The 13,188-nt window shown below is 39.8% G+C and overlaps 1 protein-coding gene across 3 annotated transcripts in view; it reads right to left on the bottom strand.

Annotated features, from left to right (window-relative positions):
- Positions 1-13,188, bottom strand: part of csul (protein arginine N-methyltransferase 5) — a 160,928-nt gene that overhangs the window by 51,539 nt on the left and 96,201 nt on the right. The gene's annotated exons all lie outside the window — the stretch shown is intronic.

The following is a 13,188-nucleotide window of genomic DNA, read 5'->3' as shown; positions in this document are numbered from 1 at the left end:
AGTAGTGGTAATACAGTGGTAGTAGTGGTAATACATGTGGTAGTAGTGGTAATACAAGTGGTAGTAGTGGTAATACATGTGGTAGTAATGGTAATACATGTGGTAGTAGTGGTAATACATGTGGTAGTAGTGGTAATACATGTGGTAGTAGTAGTGGTAATACATGTGGTAGTAGTAGTGGTAATACATGTGATAGTAGTGGAAATACATGTGGTAGTAGTGGTAATACATGTGGTAGTAATAGTCGACTTGCTTGGGTAGCATTAAAATGGGTTGGGCAAATAATTATGGTAGTGGGTTGGATTTCAGGCCTGTTTCAGCATTCCCTCCTCTTTTATGTTCTTATGTATTATCAGCAGCAGAAACTAAGTGATGGCAGGGTTTCTGAAACAGGCTTTCTGAAATCCAACCCACTAACATAATTATTTGCTCAACCCATTTTAATGTTACCCAAGCAAGTCGACTATTACTAAAACATGTATTACTACTACCACAAGTATTACAACTACTACAGGTTGGCCATCACTAATCCGGCATCACTGGGGCCTGTAGTGTGCCAGATTAGCGAGTTCGCTGGATTACAGAGTGGTTAGGTTAAAATACACTTAATTAACCTATCAATAGAGACCTTCTGCATCTTCCTCATTTTCATCACTGCTTTCTCCTCCGCTGGTTTGTTCCTGTGGATTTACAACCAGCTGCACAATTTCTGATTCAGTATAATGATGAAATTTGAGTCAGTTTAATGATCTGAGTTAGTATAATGATGAAATTTGAGTCAGTTTAATGATCCGAGTTAGTATAATGATGAAATTTCAAACTATGCTAGCCGAAATTAGTGCCGGATTACTGATGGAACCGGATAAGTGATTGCTAGATTAGTGATGGCCGACTTCAAAAATAAATAAACACACACACACACACACTAACCACAATCTTCAACACATCCCTTGAAACTGGGCAACTACCTGAGGTATGGAAGACGGCAAATGTAGTCCCCATTTTTAAGAAAGGAGACAGAAACGAGGCACTAAGCTACAGACCAGTGTCGCTGACGTGTTTAGTATGCAAAGTTCATGGAGAAGATTATCAGGAGGAGAGTGGTGGAGCACCTGGAATGGAACAAGATTATAAATGACACCCAGCAAGGATTCATGGAAGGCAAATCCTGTTTCACAAATCTTCTGGAGCTTTATGACAAAGTAACAGAAGTAAGACACGAGAGAGAGGGGTGGGTCGATTGCATTTTCCTGGACTGCAGAAATTCCTTCGACACAGTTCCTCACAAGAGATTAGTGCAGAAGCTGGAGGATCAGGCACGTATAACAGGAAGGGCACTGCAATGGATCAGAGAATACCTGACAGGGAGGCAATGAGTCATGGTACATGATGAGGCATCACAGTGGGCGCCTGTGACGAGTGGGGTCCCACAGGGGTCAGTCCTAGGACAAGTGCTATTTTTGGTATATGTGAATGACATGATGGAAGGGATAGACTCTGTAGTGTCCCTGTTTGCAGATGATGTGAAGTTAATGAGAATTAAATCAGAAGAGGATCAAGCAGGACTACAAAGAGACCTGGACAGGTTGGACATGTGGTCCAGCAACTTGTTTCTCGAATTCAACCCCGCCAAATGCAATTCATGAAGATTGGGGAAGGGCAAAGAAGACAGCAGACAGACTATAGGCTAGGCGGACAAAGACTGCAAATCTCACTCAAAGAGAGAGATCTTGGGGTGACCATAACACTGAGCACGTCTCCGGAGGCACACATCAATCAGATAACTGCAGCAGCATATGGGCGCCTGGCAAACCTGAGAATAGCATTCTGATACCTTAGCAGAAAATTGTCCAAGACACTGTACACTGTGTACGTCAGGCCCATACTGGAGTATGCAGCACCAGTTTGGAACCCACACCTGGTCAAGCACGTCAAGAAATTAGATAAAGTACAAAGATTTGCAACAAGGTTAATTCTGGAGCTCAGGGGAATGTCCTACAAAGAAAGGTTGAGAGAAATTGGTCTGACGGCACTGGAGGACAGGAGGGTCAGGGGAGACATGATAATGACATACAAAATACTGTGTGGAATAGAGAAGGTGGACATAAGACAGGATGCTCCAGAGAGGGGACACAGAAACAAGGGGTCACAATTGGAAGCTGAAGACTCAGATGAGTCAGAGGGATGTTAGGAAGTATTTCTTCGGTCATAAAGTTATCAGGAAGTGGAATAGCCTAGCAAGTGATGTAGTGGAGGCAGGAACCATACATAGCTTTAAGACGAGGTATGACAAAGCTCAGAGAGCAGAAAGAGGACCTAGTAGCGATCAGTGAAGAGGTGGGGGCCAGGAGCCGAGTCTTGACCGCTGCAACCACAATTAGGCGAGTACGTACGTACGTGCACACACACACACACACACACTCTCTTTCTCTCTTTTTTTATTATCTGATCAACTATAACGTTGGCATCATAATGCCGTACGAATGTGTTCCATACTCGAGTCATCCTGGGGATAAATTATCTCAGATGAAGTGATGTTCTGGAGAATGGTACAGCCAGAGTGAAGTTGCTGCTTTCTGCCCATCTTGTGGTATAGAAGCTTGCTTCACGCTGTCCTCGAAATGGATCCAAGTGTGGTACTTTGACAATACTGGCCTTGTACATAATAGTAAGGCCACCCACTTCCCTCCTGTGTTGAAGGCTCTGCTGAAATGACAGATCTATCTAGGATTGGTCCAGGCGAGAAATGAGACGTCTTACTCTGTTCTCTACTCTGTCAAGCAGTCGCAGATGAGAAGGGGGGCAGGCGAACCAAGAAAGTGGAGCATACTCAAGGTGTTAGCGTACTTGTGCCTCATACAAAATCTTGCAACCCCTGCTGTCAAGCAGATGCGAGATACGGCGAAGTGCTGTAAGCTTCTTAACTGCCTTGTTTGCAAGATTTACAATGTGGTTTTTTTCATGATCAGTTTGGAGTCAAATTTCACCCCAAGGATATCAACTTCTTCCCCAGGTGCCAACACCCTCCCATTCATCCTTACTACTGCACCGGCATTACCATCGTGGTGCCTAGAGATCATCATCATTTGTGTTTTCTTAGGTGCAAATGTTACTTGCCATCTATTTCCCCAAGCTGATATAGCTCTTAGCTGGTGATTGATGTAGCTTAGAGAAAAGTGTAGAGGAGATATATAGATTGATTTTGGGAAATGTTGAGTGTGTGGGGAGTTTTGAACCAAGTGAGAGAGTACTTGTGGTTGGGGATTTCAATGCTAAAGTGGATAAAAATGTTGTGGAGGGAGTAGTAGGTAAAGTTGGGGTGCCAGGGGTAAATGAAAATGGGAAACCTTTAATTGAGCTATGTGTAGAAAGAGGTTTGGTAATAATACATATTTTATGAAAAAGAGGATAAATGAGTACAACATATGATATAGCATGTAATGAAAGTAGTTTGTTAGATAATGTATTGGTGGATAAAAGATTGATGGGTAGGCTTCAGGATGTACATGTTTGTAGAGAGGCAACTGATATATCGGATCATTTAGTTGTAGCTACAGTTAGAGTAAGAGGTAGATGGAACAAAAGGAAAATGGCAACAAGTAAGAGAGGTAAAAGTGTATAAACCTAGGGAGGAGGAAGTTAGGGTGTGATATAAGCAACTATTGGCAGAAAAGTGGGCTAGTGCAAGTATGAGTAGTGAGGGGGGGGGGGTAAAGAGGGTTGGAATAGTTTAAAAAATTGCAGTATTAGAATGTGGGGTACAAGTTTGTAGTTATAGGAGGGTGGGTGCAGGAGAAAAGAGGAGTGATTGGTGGAATGATGAAGTAAAGGGTGTGATAAAAGAGAAAAAGGTAGCAAAAAAAATATTTACCAAAAAATCATATATGGCAAGCCCAGGCCAGGTACTGGAAGTCACTTACTTTGTCTGACATTTTTGGGTTACCCTAGGTTCTCTATACATACACTATGTATGATAATCTATGTAACTGTATTTGTGTATACCTGAATAAACTTACTTACTTCTAGTCTGTCAACTGAGTACAAGAAACAGCCCATTCACTTATTTCAACTACCCAATAAAGTGGTCAGAAATTGGCAATTTGGCCAATTTCACACAAATTTCAACAGATGCCAATTTCAAAATAGGGTCCAGAATAAACAATGCAGACATTCCTGGCACTAAAATAACATTTTCTCTGTTAACTAGTCACGGCTACAGGCCCCTCTTATATTACTCTTGGTTAGCATTTGGAATTTTTATCCACAAAAAAATAGAAGATTTACTGTTATGCAGACTGCTGCATTATTGTAATAATTGTATAAATAATGTCAACGCATTCTTGACTCTGTATTGGAATTTGGACTGGCAGGCGGACAGGTATTGGACGGTGACGTCATTTGCTTACTCTTGAGCTTCGCTAAAGAATAGAACATTTCTGCTACTGTGAGCGTAATTTCAAGGTACTTTTCGTCATGAAAGCAATCAAAATCATATCTATTTCTGTAATATATCTTTCATTCTATGTAATGAGACCGAAAAAATGAGAATATAACCATAAAAACATACAAAAATATACCGCTAAGCGGCCACTAATGGCTGAGAAGTGAACTCCGCTATTTATGGTCTGATTTCTTTCATTTTTGGTGTACGTTAAGAAGTATCTTTTCATCATACGTTGCCCAAGTTTCAATAAGATAACCCAACAAACAACTGAGAAAATATAATAATAATAATAATAATAATAATAATAATAATAATAATAATAATATCTTCATTTGCTACATGTACATGTACAAGGTATACAGACATAGCTGACATCAGTGACATACTACTATATAGAATGCCACTTGTTATGCAGAATATTTCAAGAAAATTAGGTCAGTGTCCCAGGATAACACCCACACTAGTTGGCTAACACCCAGGTACCCATTTACTGATGGGTAAACATAGACAACACGCCTAATGTTTCTACCCTGGCTGGGAATCGAATATTTACCAAAAATCATATATGGCTAACCCAAGCCAGGTCTAGAAATAAGCCATGTTGACTTTTTTGAGTCATCCTAGGCTCTCTACACATATGCTGCTATGTGTGATAATCTATATAGAGAAAATAACTTTTTTGTTTCAGGTTTATGGTGCAGTACAAGTGTATATATCACAGTTAGCCCTGTGCTATACTCTGTTTTCTCTAATATAAGCCCCCAAGACAGGGATAGGAGAATGGTATTTGTATACCAAATCCTCTTCATACCTCCGCTGAACTGCTCGGTGTTATGCCAAATATTATTTATTCTGGAGTATTTAACATGTTTTATGTTATTTATATTGTTTATTATGTCATATTAGATCAGTTGTGATAGACTAATAAGCTGTAGTGTTGATATTAGCGTAATAATAAAACATATTCTCCTGCATCATGAGACTGAGCTCATGGCAACCGACAGTGGCTTCTAAGCCACCTTATCTTTAATGGACAATGTACTGTGTTGGTGCTTTACATAATGAGAAGCATTTCTTTTATTCATTGGAACCATGGCTAGGGCTAAAAGTAAGCAGGTTAAAACAATAAATGGAGAAAAAGAAATTGGAATGACTTCTGCAGCAAATAGCGCCACAAAACAGTAGCAGCAGGTTGGTGTGGCCACCCTGGAAATTTGAAATTAGCCAAAATTAGTGCCGAATAACTGAAGGAACCGAATAACTGATTGCCGGATTTGTGATGGGGGACCTGTAGTAGTATGTCACTGATGTCTACTAGGCCTGTATACCTTGTACCTGTACGTGTAGTAAATAAAGATATTATTATTATTATTATTATTATTATATTATTTTCTCAGTTGTTTGTTGGGTTATCTTACTGAAACTTGGGCAATGTATGATGGAAAGATACTTCTTAACGTACACCAAAAATGAAAAATCAGACCATAAATAGCAGAGTTCACTTCTCAGCCATTAGTAGCCGCATAACGGTATATTTTTGTATGGTTTTTATGGTTACATTCTCATTTTTTTGGTCTCATTTCAAAGAATGAAAGATATATTACAGAAATAGATATGATTTTGATTGCTTTCATGACGAAAAGTACCTTGAAATTACGCTCACAGTAGCGAAAATGTTCTATTCTTTAGCGAAGCTCAAGACTAAACAATACCCGTCTGCCTGCCAGTCCAAATTCCAATATGCAGTCAAAAATGGGTTGACATTATTTATACAATTATTACAATAATGCAGCAGTCTGCATAACAGTAAATCTTCTATTTTTTTGTAAATAAAAATTACAAATGGTAAGCAAGAGTAATATAAGAGGGGCCTGTAGCCGTGACTAATGAACCGAGAAAATGTTATTTTAGTGCCAGGAATGTCTACATTGTTTATTCTAGACCCTATTTTGAAACTGGCATCTGTTGAAATTTGTGTGAAATTGCCAATTTCTGACCACTTTATTGGGTAGCTGAAATAAGTGCATTGGCAATTTCTTGCACTCAGTTGACAGACTAGAAGTAAATAAGTTTATTCAGGAATACACAAATACAGTTACATAGATTATCATACATAGCAGTGTATGTATAGAGAACCTAGGATTACCCAAAAAAGTCAGACAAAGTGACTTATTTCCAGTACCTGGCTTGGGCATGCCATATATGATTTTTGGTAAATATTTTTTTTTTCTCGGTTGTTTGTTGGGCTATCTCATTGAAACTTGGGCAATGTATGATGAAAAGATGCTTCTTAACGTACAACAAAAATAAAAAAGACGGACAATAAATAAGGGAGTTCACTTCTTAGCCATTAGCTGCCTCTTTGCAGTATATTTTCATATGGTTTTTATGGTTGTATTCTCATTTTTTTGGACTCATTTGATAGAATGGAAGACATATTACAGAAATAGACATGATTTTGATTGTTTTCATGACGAAAAGTACCTTGAAATTGAGCTCAAAGTAGCGGAAATGTTCGATTTCTGCCGATGTTCAATGAACTTTGTGCAAGTCAAGTTGGTTAATTTTATTAAGTGTATTCTAACCTAACCACTCTGTAATCTGGTAAACTCAGTAATCTGGCACACTACAGGTCCCAATGATGCTGGATTTGTGATGGAGGACCTGTACATGGGTGAGTGTGGGTGGGTGTAGGCATGGGCCAGTATGCCTGCTGCAGTGTTCCTTCCTTCTTATGTTCTTATGTAATTGGCTGGCTGGCTGGCTTTGGCTGTCCTGTCTGTCTATATCTCTGCCTATCTATGTCTCTATGTCTGTATCTGCCTATCTGTCTATAATTACTGGCTGTCACTTGTTATCTGACCCTTCTCATAACACCATTCTTCAAGGAGTTTCATACTCCAGTGTGTCTAAAACATTGCTGGAATCTATAAATACTTTGTATATATTTCTAGGCAATAGTAGTAGGTTGGTAGACAGCAACCGCCTAGGGAGGTACTACCGTCCTGCCAAGTGAGTGTAAAACGAAAGCCTGTAATTGTTTTACATGATGGTATGATTGCTGGTGTCTTTTGTCTGTCTCATAAATATGCAAGATTACAAGTATGTCCTGCTACTTCTACTTACACTTAGGTCACACTACACATACATGTACACGTTTATTTATACACATTCATCTGAGTTTTCTTTGATTTTATCTTAATAGTTCTTGGTCTTATTACTTTTCTTTTTATATCCATGGGGAAGTGGAATAAGAATCTTTCCTCCGTAAGCCATGCGTGTTGTAAAAGTCAACTAAAATGCCGGGAACAATGGGCTAGTAACCCCTTTTCCTGTAAAGATTACTAAAAGGAATAAGAAGAAGAAAATTGTCAAAGTGGGAAGTCTGAATGAGCGTGGATGTTGTGCAAATGATAAGAAAGAGATGATTGTGGATGTTATGAATGAGAAGCTGGATGTCCTGGCTTTAAATGAAACAAAGCTGAAGGGGGTGGGAGAGTTTCAGTGGAGAGGAATAAATGGGATTAGGTCAGGGGTATCAAATAGAGTTAGAGCTAAAGAAGGAGTAGCGATTATGTTCAAGGATAAGCTATGGAAGGAAAAGAAGGACTATAAATGTATTAATTCAAGGATTATGTGAAGTAAAATAAAGGTTGGATGTGAAAAGTGGGTTATAGTAAGCGTATATGCACCTGGAGAAGAAAGAAGTGTAGACGTGAGAAAGAGATTTTGAGAAATGTTGAGTGAATGCATGGGGAGTTTTGAACCAAGTGTGAGAGTACTTGTGGTTGGGGATTTCAATGCTAAAGTGGGTAAAAATGTTATGGAAGGAGTAGTAGGTAAATTTGGGGTGCCAGGGGTAAATGTAAATGGGGAGCCTTTAATTGAGCTATGTGTAGAAAGAGATTTGGTAATAAGTAATACATATCTTATGAAAAAGAGGATAAATAAATATACAAGGTATGATGTAGCACGTAATGAAAGTAGTTTGTTAGATTACGTATTGGTGGATAAAAGGTTGATGGGTAGGCTCCAGGATGTACACGTTCATAGAGGGGCAACTGATATATCGGACCATTATTTAGTTGTAGCTACAGTTAGAGTAAGAGGTAGATGGGATAAGCGGAAGGTGGCAACAACAAGTAAGAGAGAGGTGAAAGTGTATAAACTAAGGGAGGAGGAAGTTCAGGTGAGATATAAACGACTATTGGCAGAAAGGTGGGCTAGTGCAAAGATGAGTAGTGGGGGGAAGGGGGTTGAAGAGGGTTGGAATAGTTTTAAAAATGCAGTATTAGAATGTGGGGCAGAAGTTTGAGGTTATAGGAGGGTGGGGGCAGGAGGAAAGAGGAGTGATTGGTGGAATGATGAAGTAAAGGGTGTGATAAAAGAGAAAAAGGTAGCTTATGAGAGGTTTTTACAAAGAAGTGTTATAAGAAGAGCAGAGTATATGGAGAGTAAAAGAAAGGTGAAGAGAGTGGTGAGAGAGTGCAAAAGGAGAGCAGATGATAGAGTGGGAGAGGCACTGTCAAGAAATTTTAATGAAAATAAGAAAAAATTTTGGAGTGAGTTAAACAAGTTAAGAAAGCCTAGGGAACGTATGGATTTGTCAGTTAAAAACAGAGTAGGGGAGTTAGTAGACGGGGAGATGGAGGTATTAGGTAGATGGCGAGAATATTTTGAGGAACTTTTAAATGTTGAGGAAGAAAGGGAGGCAGTAATTTCATGCACTGGCCAGGGAGGTATACCATCTTTTAGGAGTGAAGAAGAGCAGAATGTAAGTGTGGGGGAGGTACGTGAGGAATTACGTAGAATGAAAGGAGGTAAAGCAGCTGGAACTGATGGAATCACGACAGAAATGTTAAAAGCAGGGGGGATATAGTGTTGGAGTGGTTCGTACTTTTGTTTAATAAATGTATGAAAGAGGGGAAGGTACCTAGAGATTGGCGGAGAGCATGTATAGTCCCTTTATATAACGGGAAGGGGGACAAAAGAGATTGTAAAAATCATAGAGGAATAAGTTTACTGAGTATACCAAGAAAAGTGTACGGTAGGGTTATAATTGAAAGAATTAGAGGTAAGACAGAATGTAGGATTGCGGATGAGCAAGGAGGTTTCAGAGTGAGTAGGGGATGTGTAGATCAAGTGTTTACATTGAAGCATATATGTGAACAGTATTTAGATAAGGGTAGGGAAGCTTTTATTGCATTTATGGATTTAGAAAAGGCATATGATAGTGTGGATAGGGGAGCAATGTGGCAGATGTTGCAAGTACAGTGGACCCCCGGTATTTGATATTAATCCATTCCTGAGAGCTCATCGAATACCGAAAATATCGAAAAGCGAATCAATTTTTCCCGTAAGAAATAATGGAAATCAAATTAATCCGTGCAAGACACCCAAAAGTATGAAAAAAAAATTTTTTTACCACATGAAATATTAATTTTAATACACACAAACTGAAGAAGACTTGCACAGTTACATGACACTTACCTTTATTGAAGATCTGGTGATGATTGATGGGATGGGAGGAGGGAAGAGTGTGGATGGTGTTAGTGTTTAGAAGGGGAATCCCCTTCCATTAGGACTTGAGGTAGCAAGTCCTTTTCCAGGGTTACTTCCCTTCTTCTTTTAATGCCACTAGGACCAGCTTGAGTCACTGGATCTCTGTCGCATAACAAATCTGTCCATAGAGCTCTGTACCTCCCATTCCTTTATGATTTGTCTAAAATGGGCCACAACATTGTCATTGTAATAGTCACCAGCACGGCTTGCAATAGCTGAGTTAGGGTGATTTTCATCCAAACAGGTTTGCAGTTCAACCCACTGTGCACACATTTCCTTAATTTTTGAAGTAGGCACAATGGATTCCACAACTGGCATAGGCTTCTCAGGGTTAGCCCCAAACCCTTCAAAATCTTTCTTAATTTCCATACTAATTCTCACTCTTTTTACCACAGGGTTGGCACTAGAAGCTTTCTTGGGGCCCATGGTGACTTATTCTGCAGAAACAAGCACCAAAAACAGTGATAATATGGAATGTACAGAATGTATCCTTAGATGCGCGCACACTGGCTGGCTTGTAAACACTGGCACACACAGGGCAGTTCAGGCCACACGTGGACACACCTCGTACGAATCGTATCGAATACCGGGTTTTCAATCGGATACCGAGGCAAAATTTTTGCGTTAAAATGCATCGAATACCGGATTTATCGAATACCGATGCCATTGAATACCGGGAGTCCACTGTATATGGAATAGGTGGTAAGTTATTAAATGCTGTAAAGAGTTTTTATGAGGATAGTGAGGCTCAGGTCAGGGTGTGTAGAAGAGAGGGAGACTACTTCCCAGTAAAAGTAGGTCTTAGACAGGGATGTGTAATGTCACCATGGTTGTTTAATATATTTATAGATGGGGTTGTAAAAGAAGTAAAGGCTAGGGTGTTTGGGAGAGGGGTGGGATTATATTATGGGGAACCAAATACAAAATGGGAATTGACACAGTTATTTTTTGCTGATGATACTGTGCTTATGGGAGATTCTAAAGAAAAATTTCCAAGGTTAGTGGATGAGTTTGGGAGCGTGTGTAAAGGTAGAAAGTTGAAAGTGAACATAGAAAAGAGTAAGGTGATGAGGGTATCAAATGATTTAGATAAAGAAAAATTGGATATCAAATTGGGAAGGAGTAGTATGGAAGAAGTGAATGTTTTCAGATACTTGGGAGTTGACGTATCGGCGGATGGATTTATGAAGGATGAGGTTATTCATAGAATTGATGAGGGAAAAAAGGCGAGTGGTGCGTTGAGGTATATGTGGAGTCAAAAAAGTTATCTATGGAGGCAAAGAAGGGAATGTATGAAAGTATAGTAGTACCAAAACTCCTATATGGGTGTGAAGCTTGGGTTGTGAATGCAGCAGTGAGGAGACGGTTGGAGGCAGTGGAGATGTCCTGTCTAAGGGCAATGTGTGGTGTAAATATTATGCAGAAAATTTGGAGTGTGGAAATTAGGAGAAGGTGTGGAGTTAATAAAAGTATTAGTGAGAGGGCTGAAGAGGGGTTGTTGAGGTGGTTTGGTCATTTAGAGAGAATGGATCAAAGTAGAATGACATGGAGAGCATTTAAATTGGAAGGAGAAGGAAGACAGGGTAGGGGTCGTCCTCGAAAAGGTTGGAAGGAAGGGGTAAGGGAGGTTTTATGGGCGAGGGGCTTGGACTTCCAGCAGGCATGCATGAGCGTGTTCGATAGGAGTGAATGGAGACGAATGGTATTTGGGACCTGACGATCTGTTGGAGTGTGGGCAGGGTAATATTTAGTGAAGGGATTCAATGAAACCGGTTATTTTTATATAGCCGGACTTGAGTCCTGCACTCTAAAGGAGGGGTTTCGGGATATTAGCAGTTTAGAGGGATATATTGTGTATCTTTATACGTATATGCTTCTAAACTGTTGTGTTTTGAGCACCTCTGCAAAAACTGTGATTATGTGTGAGTGAGGTGAAAGTGTTGAATGATGGTGAAAGTATTTTCTTTTTGGGATTTTCTTTCTTTTTTGGATCACCCTGCCTCGGTGGGAGACGACCGACTTGTTGAAAAAAAAAAATAGTAAATGACAATGGCAGGTGAAAATGTTCACCTGTCAGTGTGATTCTTACTATTTGAGTAGTACATAATATTAATGCCGGAACAAAGATTGGCTATGAAATCACATGAACTATTATAAATTGTAATTATCAGAACATAAAAATTATATAAATTAAAATAGAGAGAAAAAAAGATAAATCGGCAACACTTCTGCAAGCGGCAGGATTGGATGTTGCCATCATATGAGCATCCAGAGCCAACTTCACAGTCTTATATCTCATTAAGTACTGGTCCTAAAACTTTCTTCTTGGACCCCTACCCCGCCTTCCTTCCACTACAGACTGATACACTCTTGAAGTCATTCTGTTTCGCTCCATTCTCTCTACATGTCCGAACCACCTCAACAACCCTTCCTCAGCCCTCTGGACAACAGTTTTGGTAATCCCGCACCTCCTCCTAACTTCCAAACTACGAATTCTCTGCATTATATTCACACCACACATTGCCCTCAGACATGACATCTCCACTGCCTCCAGCCTTCTCCTCGCTGCAACATTCATCACCCACGCTTCACACCCATATAAGAGCGTTGGTAAAACTATACTCTCATACATTCCCCTCTTTGCCTCCAAGGACAAAGTTCTTTGTCTCCACAGACTCCTAAGTGCACCACTCACTCTTTTTCCCTCATCAATTCTATGATTCACCTCATCTTTCATAGACCCATCCGCTGACACGTCCACTCCCAAATATCTGAATACGTTCACCTCCTCCATACTCTCTCCCTCCAATCTGATATTCAATCTTTCATCACCTAATCTTTTTGTTATCCTCATAACCTTACTCTTTCCTGTATTCACCTTTAATTTCCTTCTTTTGCACACCCTACCAAATTCATCCACCAATCTCTGCAACTTCTCTTCAGAATCTCCCAAGAGCACAGTGTCATCAGCAAAGAGCAGCTGTGACAACTCCCACTTTGTGTGTGATTCTTTATCTTTTAACTCCACGCCTCTTGCCAAGACCCTCGCATTTACTTCTCTTACAACCCCATCTATAAATATATTAAACAACCACGGTGACATCACACATCCTTGTCTAAGGCCTACTTTTACTGGGAAAAAATTTCCCTCTTTCCTACATACTCTAACTTGAGCCTCACTA

This window comes from Cherax quadricarinatus, chromosome 13, assembly GCF_038502225.1.
Source record: "Cherax quadricarinatus isolate ZL_2023a chromosome 13, ASM3850222v1, whole genome shotgun sequence".
NCBI lineage: Eukaryota > Metazoa > Arthropoda > Malacostraca > Decapoda > Parastacidae > Cherax > Cherax quadricarinatus.
This window is presented reverse-complemented; position numbering and strand designations above follow the sequence as displayed.